Source organism: Rhea americana, unplaced genomic scaffold, assembly GCF_003343005.1.
Source record: "Rhea americana isolate MKP2758 unplaced genomic scaffold, rheAme1 scaffold_145, whole genome shotgun sequence".
In the NCBI taxonomy this organism is placed as follows: Eukaryota; Metazoa; Chordata; class Aves; order Rheiformes; family Rheidae; genus Rhea; species Rhea americana.
This window is the reverse complement of record NW_028185539.1, coordinates 1967483-1981372: the sequence shown is the minus strand read 5'-3', so window position 1 is coordinate 1981372 and position 13890 is coordinate 1967483. Positions and strand designations below refer to the sequence as shown.

Here is a 13890-nt window from a genome sequence, read left to right as displayed (position 1 = left end):
TGAGGTACAAACACTGCAGCAAAGCGTCTTCTTTTCCTATCAGCTTCCCGTAATTTCTGCACTGCACGTTCTCGCTGTGCCTGCGACGTTCTTCTCCTGCTCAAAGCAGCCCCGGCACGGTATCGTCCGACACGTAGCAAGTACCCCCACGTGTCTGACCCCAAAGCAACGCTGAGGTTGGCTTTTCGCTGCCACCTACGCTGGTAAATCCGGCCCCGCTACAAATACAGCGGAAGGGGGTCAGCACCGATCTGAGCGGTGTGGCTCAACCGCCCCACAGGAGGCCGGAGGAAAAAAAACCAAGAAATTTCCAAAGGTATTTTGGACTTCAAGTTTATGGGTCCTATACCACAAAATTATACTCATGGCTGAGCACATTCGGAAACCGCGATGCTAGCTGATGCAACCAGTAACACAGTTGCAGTTATTCAATGTGATTAATGTTGAATACACTGTAAATAAACTATGATTAGGATGATACAGGGCAGATGAAGAATCTTCCCTGCTCCAAAATTTAGGATTCGCAAATACAGTGATAAGGTTTTTTTAAGCTAAAACTGTCATCTTATGTTAAAAATTATTAAACTATAGTAATTTCAATAATTGTGATAGGCTACGGTGTAATGGATATTGTCTCTGCAGCAACCACATTATGTTCTTATATGCTGCAGTAAGGTATCGCTATGACAAATCATGGGAATATTATGCATCTTTTATACGAACCTCCTCTTCATACAAGACAGGTGATCTTGTTAGATGAATATACTTCTAAAAGAAACGGCCATTTTTGACTGTTGTTGTTTAAGACAAATTATTCTGTTTTCAGTGCTTTTCATTTGACTGTTGTGATATAAAATATTTAACACAACTGTTTTATTGAGGGGCTTGGAGAGCTTGAAAGCAACATCAGAAATGTGTGCAATCAAAATTTAATTGATGGAAACTCACAAATTGGATATCCTTGGATTAAAAAAGAAACGTGCAAGAAGGGGTCTCTTTGGGAAGGCTTTTGCATTTCTGAACCAGCTTCTACCTTTGCTTCGCCACCGCAGAAACCACCCAGCCGTGCTGCTAGGGCTGCTCTGCTAACAAGCTCCCAGAGCAGCCCAGACCGCGGACACGGGGAGCAGGTTACGGGGAAGCAGTCACTGACGTACAACTGCGTTTCCCAACTTCCAGTTTTGTAGGAGGTTACGTACTGGTTGCAGACAGGGGTTTCTGCAAGAACCGCAGGAGTTTCTAATGAATGTCAAAATATTAAGACAGGGCTCGTTTTACTTTTGCATGTTATCCAGATGAAAACCCCACTAGAGTCAATATTCTCACTCCCTCCTCCTTGAAGGGTCGGAAGCCTGATTCAACACAAACAGCCCTGCCAACAGATGTCCGGTCATTTATTATGACTTTTCTAATTTAAACTCAGTTTTCTGTGACATTTCACGGTATAGTAGCAAAATTAGTATTATTTAGGAAAATCCACAGGTCACTATGGTAAATAGGAGAAATACAATTTCCAAAGAGTTTACCTTACAATTTAGATTTTCTGTACCAATATTGGCAGAAAGAGGAGCTCAAAAGATTAACATCTACTAGCTGTAAACAAGGGATTTAACAGAAGCGAACTTGTTCTTCTCTGCTTAGCGAACTATCCTCATTTTAGCTACCTCTTCACTTTTAATTTGATTTTCAAGTAGCACCTGCACTCCATCAGGACAGATGTAAGAACAGAGCCTGGAAGAGGTAAGCTACTGCTAATACGTATGTTGCAGCTCTCATTCAACAGTTAAGAGCGTGATTCACCAGAGGAATGTGAAAAAGCATTACTGCCATTAAAAAGCCACAAAAACCTGAACTGGAGAGAGAGAAAATCATTTTTCGGAGGGTCCCAGGCGAACCAAGCACCGCATGCGAACAGAGCTCTGCCACCGCCCGAATTACAACAGCAGCATTGGCCAGAGCGCTCTCACCCCACACCTAAACACCAGGAATTTCAGTATTTTAAGTTGATCACAGGAACAGAAATTAACATTATCTTAATGTTATCTTAATTTATCTTAATCTTAATTAACAACATTATCTGAAGGGAACTTCCTACTGTAAATTTTCTTTATCTTGCAGAGGTTCCCTCTTATACGGGACATTTTCCCATACAATTTCTGCAGCTCGTTATATTTGCTAATACATGTGCAAAGTTTGCCAGGAGCTGCAAGGAATTCAGCGGCATTTCCTTCTGGACAACGAAAAAGCAAGAAGCTGAGATTTAAATATTTTCCTACAGGCAATGCTGGAGGCTATCTACAGATATTCAGAGAAGTAGCCCTATTTATAGTTCATAATGATACCATATCAAATACACACCTATTTAGTGCTTTCCATTTAATTACACAAAGAAGTCCAAGAAACAACAGAAGTTTAATAAGAACTTGAAACAAAACAGGGAAAGATTCACCTGCAGAACTGAAGAAGGATAATCAAAGATAATACAACTCTCGAAGATAATATAACTCTTCCCTCTAAAGTTACTAAATTTGAATTTTATTTCTTTCTCATTGCAGATTAACCCACAGTATTCTGGCGATCATTTTGGACTACCTATTGCTAAACGACACCCAGTAACAAAAGGACCAAAACACTTAACTGAAAGAGTATGAAATCAATCTAAAATATGAAATTAGTAAATTAGAATTAGAATAAGTAAAGATAGCTGAATTTTTACATCTTGGAAAAACAAATTCATTAAATCAATTTTTTTTAATTGCTATTTAGAAACGCAACCACAGAGTTCAGCATAACATATCCCACCCGGATGCTAGCGGTAAGTAAATCTCTCTGCTTCCCGCTGCAGCGAGTAGTCCAGGCGGGCTCGGCAGGAAGCAGACAGCCGGCAGCCAAGAGGATAACGCCTCATCAGTTAAGGGCAAACTCGGGGGGGTTTCTGGACGATTTGGGGCCGCTCACCGCGTACAACGCCGGGCAGAGCCCGGCAGCGGCAGGCTGACGCCCGGCTAGCCGGGGGCCGCGGGCCGGCTGCTGAGAAAGCTCCACGGGATCCAGACCAGGCTAATCCGGGCTCCTCCGTGCAGCGTTTGCAGGCCTAGCAAAACCCACCGAGGCCGTTTTAGAGCAACGCTTTCCACGTGACTGAAGTGCAAAACGTGTTTTGCTAGTTTTTCCTTACGGTATCCAACACACTTAATATATTCAAGTGATAACAAAGCGTTTTTAAGTGCTGGCTTTCTACCATTGAGGTAAATTTATAATTGAATTCCCATTTTCTTCCAACATCATCCTGGCTGAAATCATAAGGGAAAAAAGTAAATCCTCTCACAAATAAGAAGTCATTTATCATTTTCTAACACAATAACACTTAAACCTTAAGAATAGGATTAGATGAATATTCAGCTATGTAATTGCTTTAATACACACACAGCGTGTGCACCGCAGTTAACAAAAGCAACTTAAGTCTAGAGATCTTTTTAATTACATATCCACACCTAAATGAGAATTAATCTTTCTATGAAAAAGCAATTAAAATTATAAATCCAAAACAAGATTAAAATCAGTGGCTTAAAACACGCCAATGTAAAAATCGACTTATTTTGCTCCAAGAGGAGCACAGTGCTGGGAGCAGTCACGGAGCCTGACAGCCCAGAAAGGAATTATTTTTTTTTTAAATCAGATCAAGCAAGTTACACACTTCAACTAAACTCAATAGTGTTTCAGCGAATCCAGCTCTTTTTTTTTCTCAGGACAAGAAGAACAAAAGGGATGGCAACTAGGCCAAAGATGGGCTGCAGCCTTCTATTTTTAGGCTTGTGTTCAAGTCTAGCTCAGTTTTAATTCTCATACATACTCCCGAGGTTTCACGGGAAACTCCGGGTCTGATTCCCCTCTCTGACCCACTTACTTGCACGCTCCCGAGCTGCTCTGGATTAGCAGTGCTGCACATCTGAGGTAAACGCTGCCGGTGTTCCAGCTATAAAGCCCATGGAAGAAAAGCTAAAGGTAAGAACTGATGCACTTGTACCACGGCTGAGACAGTTCACACGCTCTACAAAGTGGGAAAAACGACAACGCAAGTCTGTGGATAAAAGCACCGAGCTTGCAAATGTCAAAATAGAAAGTTTTAGGATTACCTCCTTAAAACGTGTGGAAGCTAGCAGAACAGTGACAACGGAAAACAACACTCCAGGTAAAGGAGAAGAGGTCCAAATGAAAGAGTTTCGCTACTGAGACAGAAAGCGTGTCAGAAGCGGGGTGACGCACTGAGCCCGCACACGTGCACACGGCTGCCGGGTCCCCAAGTGCCCTCCAAGGAGCAAACGAGCTTCTGCTGGGAACACGTCTCTGGACGTTAGACGCTAAAGAAGCACTTCACATTTCCTTGGAAATCTCAAGGGGTGCACGAAGAGAGTTACGCACAACTCTTTCTTCTGCTGCCTTCACGTGCCCAGATCAGTGTAAAGTATTACACAGCCCTCACTAGTTAAAAGAAAGAAAGTGCAAGTTTGTTTTTTTCTTCAGATTGTTTAAATAATTCTCAAAAATTAAATTGCAAACAGCATCAGCAAAGCTATCCACTCAAGCGTGTCTGTGTAAAAAGAGCATGCATACCGAAAGCGCTTCGTTGTCGAGTCACGAGCGTGCCCCTTGCAGGGCTATCGAATCCCTCGTTATTTGGGAAAGGCTGAATCCTGCTTCTGTTTGGACAAGAACGGTATTTTGGGAGCAGAGTCATCTCTTTGCAAGGAACTGTCCTGAAAACGCACATGGAAAAGCTGAGGAAAGGGAAGGAGGCAAGACGCAGGGGGGGACTGCTGCTGCTTTGACAAGATTTTCACACACATATTTGAATGTCATGGTTTATTCAAATGAACCAAAAATAATTATCAGAAGCTAGTGTTAAAAGTTTATTATTTTCCTAGAAACAATAGACAATTAACTGTCTGCTTTTGTATTCCTCTATGAACACTATTCAGTTTGATATAATCCACAAGAACAATTTACTCATGATGTAGATATGAGCAAGTTTGCCACACTTATCTTTTGCCATAATTAAAAATAATAAAATTACCATATCATTAACATACAACCTCACTAGGATCACAAAAGACAAATATTCTCTCTGATACGGTGCAAATATACTAAAAATACGAAAAACAGGAGATAAAATCTTTCAGTTGAAAATATTTTCAGCTTCCACCGGGTCCAACCACTCGCCCAAGCTGCTTCAAGGCCCGCCACACCATAAAAGACGCATTCCTACCCCTTTCCTTCTGCCACCTTAGAGCAGACCTTGAAGGGAAAATACATCAGCCTAAAGTGACCGGAACTTGTCACATCGTGCACAAGTATTTCAGTTCACATACACAATGCTCAGAGCTCCACACATGAAGAGCCAAAAAAAGATCCAAAGTAACTTCTGTTGCTATGGCTGAACATTAAGGCTTACCTACTGAGAAGCTAAACTTAAGGATACTTAAAATATATATATATAATTTAGTACAACTTTATAATTTATAATCTTATAATTCAATATAATTTGAATATACCTTAGAAAACTACTTAGAGTAAGACAAACTCTCTCGCAGGGCGAAGGAAGGAGGCCTGATTAAGCCTACCTCTTCAAGATCTACTACCTCTTCAAGTTCAATTCTGTTTAATTAAAATATTATGAAAAACAATCACTCGAAGTATCTACGAGGGGTATGATACCTCACAAAGATTAAATTAACTCTTGTGTGCGAAGAACAGAAGTGCCTGTTAAAACATGCAGACCTGTCAAAGGACAGAAGAAGCCCCAGGAGAAGAAAAGATGTTTACATGCAACTCCCCAAACACGAGGCTGGCTACCTTGCCCTGTATTCCCCCACTTAAGAAATGGTGTTTCTCGTACCAGCCAACAAAAGCGTCCAGTGATGACTGCGTGACAGGAGGCCACCCTGTGCCCTCAGCATCACACCCAGGCCACCAGACACCGGCATCAACTCACCTTTCGGACAATCAGTTGCCATACAGCTTATCTGCCATACTGTAACTCATGGGAAACAACAAAATTGCACGTCAAAACAAACCTCGCTAGCTCTTCACCCCAACTCATCATCCTAAGTGAAAATCCAGCCCACACAGATGGTGGAAGCTAAGTTTTAAAACATCACCCATCCAATGGTGGTTACTAATGTATTTCAATAAAACCCTTGATTGATCATCTCACAGCGAACAGGTATGGGCTGCCCAGCTTAAGGAGGGTATATGGGAGCTGCAGAGGAAGGGGGTCAAGCAGGTAGAGAAGCTGCCTCCAAAAAGGGATGGAGATGCCCAAGAGTCCTTCAAGCAGAGACAGGGAGGCTGAGGATGGATTTATATGGTTGAGCTGAGGTTTCCAAATCCCAAAGGAGGTGGGTGAAATGCATGCAAAGCTGTTATTCACCAATTTTGCAGTATTAGGACTAGGAGGCAGTTGCTGAAAACAATAGGAGATGATTTTTAAACAGTTAAGAGAAACTACTCTTAATTTTTTTTAAACACAGCAAGTATCAGCAGGTTCAGATTCTTGGACAACAGGCTCATAAATGGATACCAAAAGCAATGCACCAACTCCCAGTTGCAACAGTTGTGGACACGGAGTAGTACACGGGGAACTGACAGCAGAAAATGGCCAGTCTTCAGTGTTATTTCTAAGCAGCATCACCTATTCCCACTGTCAGAGACAAAACACTGGCCTAAATGGACCACACAAGGCACCGCTTACACTTTTAATGCTACTTTAAGTAACCAAACAAAAGTATTTTGCAAGCTAGGGTGCTGAGAAGGGAAAAATAAGAAGAGACTCAAATATCAGAGGCAAAGAGTACCACTCTGATTCTAGACGCACATCTTAACATTATCTTTTTATTTCATCTGATTTCTATAATACAGCTGAAATCCTTAAATTAGAATAAGACTCCTATTTAAAAAAGGTGACTATTGTTAGCCAGAACAGATTTTCTCCAAATGAGTTTCACCACAATATTAAAAAAAATCACAGTAAATGCTAACTATTTCTGGGTTTTTCAGGCATTTCAGTTATACATATAGAGAACCTGCAGAAAAAGTTACCCATGCTCACCAGCATCTCTTCTCAAAAACCTAGTTTTTATTACATTCAGTGCTAACTGTGTAACCTGCACCTCTCCTTAAAGTCTCCATCCTCAGGTGCAACACACTTCGGTACGGCTGTACCTCCTAGGGCAGGCAAATGTAAACTATATGCAACGCAAAGGTCTGTTAATCCCATTAGTCATACAGGCTTAATAAGAAAGAGGTTTCTCAAATATTAGTAGAATATTTGACAAAAACTTTGAGACTTCAGGTGACCTTGTCACTTGCCTCCACTGAGTTATGTAAATAAAAAGAAAATAAAAGAGGAGTAATTACCACTATTAGCATTAACCACATTAACATTCATGATCTTTCTTGTCAATGTTCTCAGAAAAAAAACTCAAAAGATATTGTAAATGTTGGCTGCAGTTCATCACCAGCAAGACGGCACTTTCCACCGGCGTGAGTTTTACCAGCTATTCCTAATGCTGCACTTGGGGCATGGGGGGGGAAGTATGATTATTGTATTGTACTGCTACAGAAAAGTTGCTTACAGAAAAGGGACTTCTCTTGACCTCCGCTGTCATTAATAAAATCATTTAATATCATTATTAGGCTTCCATATTTGTAATCAGACTGTTGGATAACAGGACTTACCGAAATATTCTGTGCCTTTATGAACTTCATACTTTTACAAATAAGTTTTTATATTCATTTCTTAACGAAAATATTCAAATATATTTTTATTTACATATTTTTCTATGCAATAGAATTAAGTCACAGTCAACTATGAATTTAACATGTCCTTATTTGCAAAATGCTTAAGTTCATAAGTTACTTTATTAAAAAAAAATCATTCAGCTGGAGCACTGGCATCACTAAAAGCTTAACAGATTTTTCTTATATAAATATTTGACATTAGTAGTAGCAACAGTATTTGCTCAAGCTAAATACTTTCAAGCCTTCTGATGTGATGTGCTACTGCCAGACACTATTAACAAAGTGGGACTTTGTTTCTTCCCCTTCCGTTTCTCCCAGAGTATCTAATGCTTTCATTTAAATAAGGTTTCACAAGGGCTTGCCTGCATACGGGTTTGGAAGCTATCTTGAAGAGTGCATTGTCTGAACATCAAGGCCAAAAATACTTAATTTTGTAAGAGAAGCAAAAGCGAACAATAAATTGTAGAAAGTAAATTGAACATACTTTCATATTATCATGCCCTTCATTCATTTATTATCTTATTTTAATTTCTTATTTGATTCATGTTTTATTTTTGCTTCTTTTTCCTCTGCAGTATTACACATTAGCAGCAGACTGCCAGACTGCTATCTTGGCTTCTAACATTAAAAGAAACACATAAGCGCTCCAAACCCTGTATTTTTAAGTCACATTCAAATTAGAAATAGTTCAACCTTTCAATGAAGAAAAGCTCACTAAGGGATTGGGAGTTTACGGTACCTTATAAAACTTAACGGTTCTCCATTCTGATGGAAAAGTTGCATTGAATCCTCCTCCTAATGAAATCAATGTCATATAAATGATATATTGCTCCACCAAAGAGCAAATACGAAGCAGATGAATTGAAGCTATTTCCAGATTTCATTAGGTACCTAAATCCGAAATTATTTGTTTGAAAGCAAAACTATGATCAGATTTTTTAAAAAACAAGGCAGTATTTCTCCCTTCACCACAAAACAGTTGGAGATATATCCCTGTGATTTAAGATAATGAAATAAAGATGACTAAATAAAATACTAACAAAGTTGGCATAATACTCCTTTAAAAAAATTTTACTCACACTTACAGTTTTTCGAGACATCTTAATAAGAACATAATTTCACATTTGCTCTTACTGAGCAAATCAAACATGGTGATTTATTATTCAGATGGGCACAAAGGATTTCTGAAATGCAAAGAGAAGGGCTATAAAAGCACAAATCATCAGTAATGACGACAAGCTAAACTGCCTTTCAAACATGAACAAAATGCAGTCATTTAGGGTATCACATATCCCCGTCTCCCAGACCCTCATTTATTTCCTAACTGTACAGCCTGCATGATAATTTAACTAGTGCCAAATTTTGCATCTATTGAGAACATCTTTATCAGATAAATTTTCCTACAACTTGTACAAAGAACAGCAGATTATTTCATAATCCCAATCATTTGAAAAGGAAACAAGCATTTCAAATTAGCAGGCGAGCTCCCTTCCCGGTCAGATTTGTCTTCTCAAAGTTAACTTTTCTAAGCTATAGACACAGAGAAGATATGAAAAAGCCTCCTATCTCAATAAAACGAGGACTTTTTCATTCATGTGAATAATTTAAACTCTAACATGTACAGCATTTTGGATTCCTAATGAGACAGTACTCAGCTGGAACTCAAAATCAGCTTTTTATCTGATGAGATTTGTTGTTACATCTCTTCCGATGATCTGCTCAAAACAAAAGAGGTTCAAATCCCGCTCCGACTTACACCAGTGAAGTGCAGCAGTAACTATCACAGCTAACGAGGTTGCTCAGCACTTTCATTCCTGGAGCAGAATACCCATAAAGCGCAGTTCACTCAATCCACTATTTAATACTTCAACCGCACGCAGGTATTATGGGTATCATACGCATAATCTTAAATCCACTTCATCTTCAAAACGTTCCTCTAAGTGTTTAACAGACGTGCGATTACTCCCACTTTACAGACAGAGAACAGACACAAGCACACGCTCAAATGAGTTGTCCAAGATCATGGAAAAAAAAATGTCGTGGAGTAAGATGTAAAATTAAATCTCTCGAAGTTCTGCCTAATGCGACACTGAGCCACCTTACCTCTCTGCCATCCTAGCCGAGCGGCTATGCCCCTCCGCAGAGCAGGGCGCATCTCCACGGAGCTCGTTGCGTGATGGTCTACTTGAAATTCAAGCTAAGTTTGCATTCCCCTCAGCTGGAGGAAAGCAGCATATTTAACATTTTGCCATTTTGAGTAAGAGATTTACAAGAGGAGAGCAATGCAGCTATCGTATAAAGCCACAAAAATCATGACCTAATGCAAGTGAAGATTCAGTAAGATGGAAATACTCGCTTTTAGCAGTGATATAATCACAGTATTTGTCCCAAATGATTACAGAGAGAAAACTCACAACATTGCTCATGCCTGCCGGTTTCAAATCCAGCAAAACTCACTCTTCTTTTGAATAAAAGGTAGGTAGTAAGAGACTGTGAAAAAATTAGTCTAGTCCTAAACAATGATATATTCATAGTAACCCTGCTCAAGTATTTACTGTTACCAATCAAATTAGTCCCCCTACTAGAAGTCATTTACCCTGCACCACACAGCAGGCATAAAATCTCCCATATATAAAAAACAAACAAACAAACAAACAAACAAACAAAACTAGGAAACGGTCGTCGTCTCGTCGGAAGGAGAAATCCCTTCTGACACTTGACATATCGCAACTTAATCGAGGCAGAAATTGGAACACGTGACTAGCACTTTCAGTCTGAAAACACGGAGCAAAAATGACAATTGTCAAATGCGAACGAAGGTTTGGGACGAAAAATAAGGAAGAAGAAGAAATCCTGCAGGAAAGGTCTCTTCTCCTGAGGAGGAAGCCCATGACAGCAGCCCTGCGTGGCCATCCTCGCCCTCGGGGCCAACGCTCGGGCGAGAAGCGACCACCGAAGCTAGACCTGGCAAACGGGACACCCTCTCCTACGCCCAGCACCGCGCCACGTTTGGCCTCTTCCCCTTCGACAGGGCACTCAACTCGCTCCTCAGCCTGTATCTCAGCGCACACTGCCCGTTTTGGTGCCTTGCAGGGTACGTTTAAGTACCAGCTTCGATGTGGATTTTGAAAATGACTTTGGTGTTGGTTATCGTCTCTTCCCTGCTGGCATTAGCCGAAACACCTGGCAGATACTGGGTGCTCTGGCTGCCACGTGCTATTCCCTGAGCTGGATCTGAGCGCCTTTCCTCAAGGGCTAACGAGAGCTTCACAGTGCTCCGAAAAATTTAGCATCATGCTGCAGGACCTGTGTGCTCTAGCACAGCATAATCGCACAAAACACCTGGTCAACCCCCCCCCTCTCTCCAGGCCAGACGCTGCAAGCAGCGGGTGCGTTAGCGCTGGCAGCCGTGAGCATGCCCCGTGCAAACACAGAGGCAGGACCGCCGATGTTCGGCAGCGCCCTGCCTCCTCGCGCTCTTCCAGAGGCTTAACGTCAGAAAAAAAGTGAAGCAAAAACTGAACTCCGTAAAGCCAGCCTGCGCAAGGACGTTCGTGTTCATAAATACACGCGCATCTCCCCAAATTTAGTGTGAAATTAGCAGAGCGTAAGATAAACCCCTGACTGCACAAGTTCTCCGTTTCCGCAGAGATACCGCTAAAAATTTATTTTACCCCTCTCAAAAACAACCTGAACATTGTATCATTCAGTCTAAAAGCTTCAGCGAGGACTTTCCTCCGCACAGCCACACGCATGCTGGGAGCGAACCCCCGGAGACCTGAGGAGCGCTCGCCGCTCCTTGGCAAACAGCTGAAGAAAAGAGCAAATAGGAAGGTTACAACACTCCTCTGCAAGGTGTACTTTTTATCAATACATCGTCTTTTTTTCCCTTTCCAGTTTGAAGTCAGAACTGTCTCTCTCCCTTTTCAAGTGTCACTTTGACACTACATTTCATCACACAACAGTTGCACTCAGCATCTTCTAAAGGCTGGAAAACTGGCAAATGGGATGGAGAAGCGTCTCCACTCTCCCAATGTATTTATTGCTATATGTTTTCATAACAATCATGATAATCAGAAATCACATTATTTTTCACAAAAATGATTAAAATGTTCTTTACTAACTATTAATACTTTACACCAATCGTACAAATAATTATACAGGTGCAGGACAAGAAAGAATCTGGTACACAACTGGAAAGTCCTTTTTAATTCTCTTAAAATCTAGGTATACTTACCTAGCTTTATAGACGAGGTATATGCATAATGCTGTGCAAGAATAATCAGCTTTGGGACAACAGCCTAAGTATGATTATAGGAAAGATAAAAAAAATGCTGTTTAAATTGCTTTTACTGTCAGAGGGCTTTTTCAATTGCTTTATTTTAATAAAGATACAGAGTTACAGAGTTAAAATATTTTTAGAGTTAAAAAGTTACAGAGCAGTAATATTTTCTTTTAGCAACTATGTTCTGTGATGTAACCTACACAGTTCATGTGTTCAGCAGCTGAAAGTAATGGCTTCTACTATTTCTGAGCTATTTGCTCCTATCGGAGTAGCATACCTAGTCAAAAGGTGGTCACCAGATCACGTAGCAGTTGTGCCCGTGCCTACACACAGACTGCAGCCAAGAACAGTCTAGCACAAAGAAAAACACAGAGGCCCTGGCATACAGGAATCATCGCTGCCGAAATGAATAAAAATCACGGTTTTGCATTTGATTTTCTTTTAAGTTGGTATTTGCTGTGAATCCTCCACGCTACTAAACTGATGTTTACGTGCCAAGAGGGTCCGACCGATTTCCTTACCCACCGCTGGCTCAATGGAGCCCTGTGCAATGACAGCAAAGCTGGCACCAGGTAAGGCGCTCTCGATCCGGCCGCAGCATGTATTCCTCGGGGCAATGGTCTGCTCGAGCTAATTAACTCTAAAAAGCCGCCCAGGACTCGAGCCAGTATTGCTGCCGCATGCTGCTATGCAGCTGCACTAACCTGCTTAGCGCTAAGCTCGGGTGTCTCTCCCGGTGCCGCGTTGCACTGTTCACCTTCAACCCAAGCAGCACGAGGGTTTTTTTTGTTTGTTTTGCCAGGGCTTTTCCAGCTCATCCCGCTGGGCTGCCAAACTCATTTTCCGCCTCAGATTGGGGCCCCGTTAGTAAAACTGAAGATCAGTTCTCATCAGTGCTACCCATGGCGAAGTAGTGCCACTACAGCCAGCCTACGTGGTCTGCACCCCGTGACGACAGGGCTAGCGAGCGAATTGTGTGCAGCAGCAAAAAAATGTTTATTAAACATGAATACTACTGAAAACCTCAACAGGAAAGGTGACTGACCAATAGCTTCTCAACAGATGACTTCCCATGTCTATCACGCCTGCCTGTCTGACAGGTCTGATTAATGAGCTGACCCGTTTAATTTTTTTTTTTCTTTTTGCACACACCTAGTCTCTGCTAAGCCCTCTGTAAAATGATAACGTGGCTAAAGAGCAGAGGTGCAAAGACAGGATGCAAGTTCTACAAATACTATCACGTTTGTTAATCTTTGTTGCTTTGTCAAACTGCTTTGCTTTTAACTTGCACCCATTTTATTCGAGGTTTAAGAGCAAACTGAAGCACCAGTTCATTCAGTACACTGAATGCTTCCCCCCCAAATAAAACGTCACTTTAAAACGTTTGCGTTGGTGAAATTCCCAATGCCCCCAAACCACCCACTCTGCATCGGGTCCAGTGGTTCTGGTTTCAGCAGTGCAAGGGGGAAACCAGGGCAGTTAGCACCTATCAGCAACCCGTGTATTGCTTGCAGGGAGATTTAGCTGAAAACCTGTCATCACTGAGTTCGTGCACAGAGGAAAAACCGGAACAAAGACGGGTTTTCACGTAAGGAGGTTAGCCGCGCGGATTTCCTCATTGTTTTTAATCGCTGTTGTTTTTCTTTGCACGTCTATTAACGCACCCGCGGCGGGAACGGCGCTTTGTTTCGCCGCACCTGCTCGCACGGCCACTGCGCCGCGCCCGTTCGCGGCGCGGGGCGCGCAGCTCCGCGGCACGGCGCGGCGCGGCGCGGCGCGGCGCGGCACGGCGCGGCACGGCACGG

General features: G+C 41.8%; 1 protein-coding gene across 1 annotated transcript in view; it reads right to left on the bottom strand.

The window, feature by feature from the left end:
• Positions 1-13890, bottom strand: part of DOCK1 (dedicator of cytokinesis 1) — a 332981-nt gene that overhangs the window by 137487 nt on the left and 181604 nt on the right. The window lies entirely within an intron of this gene.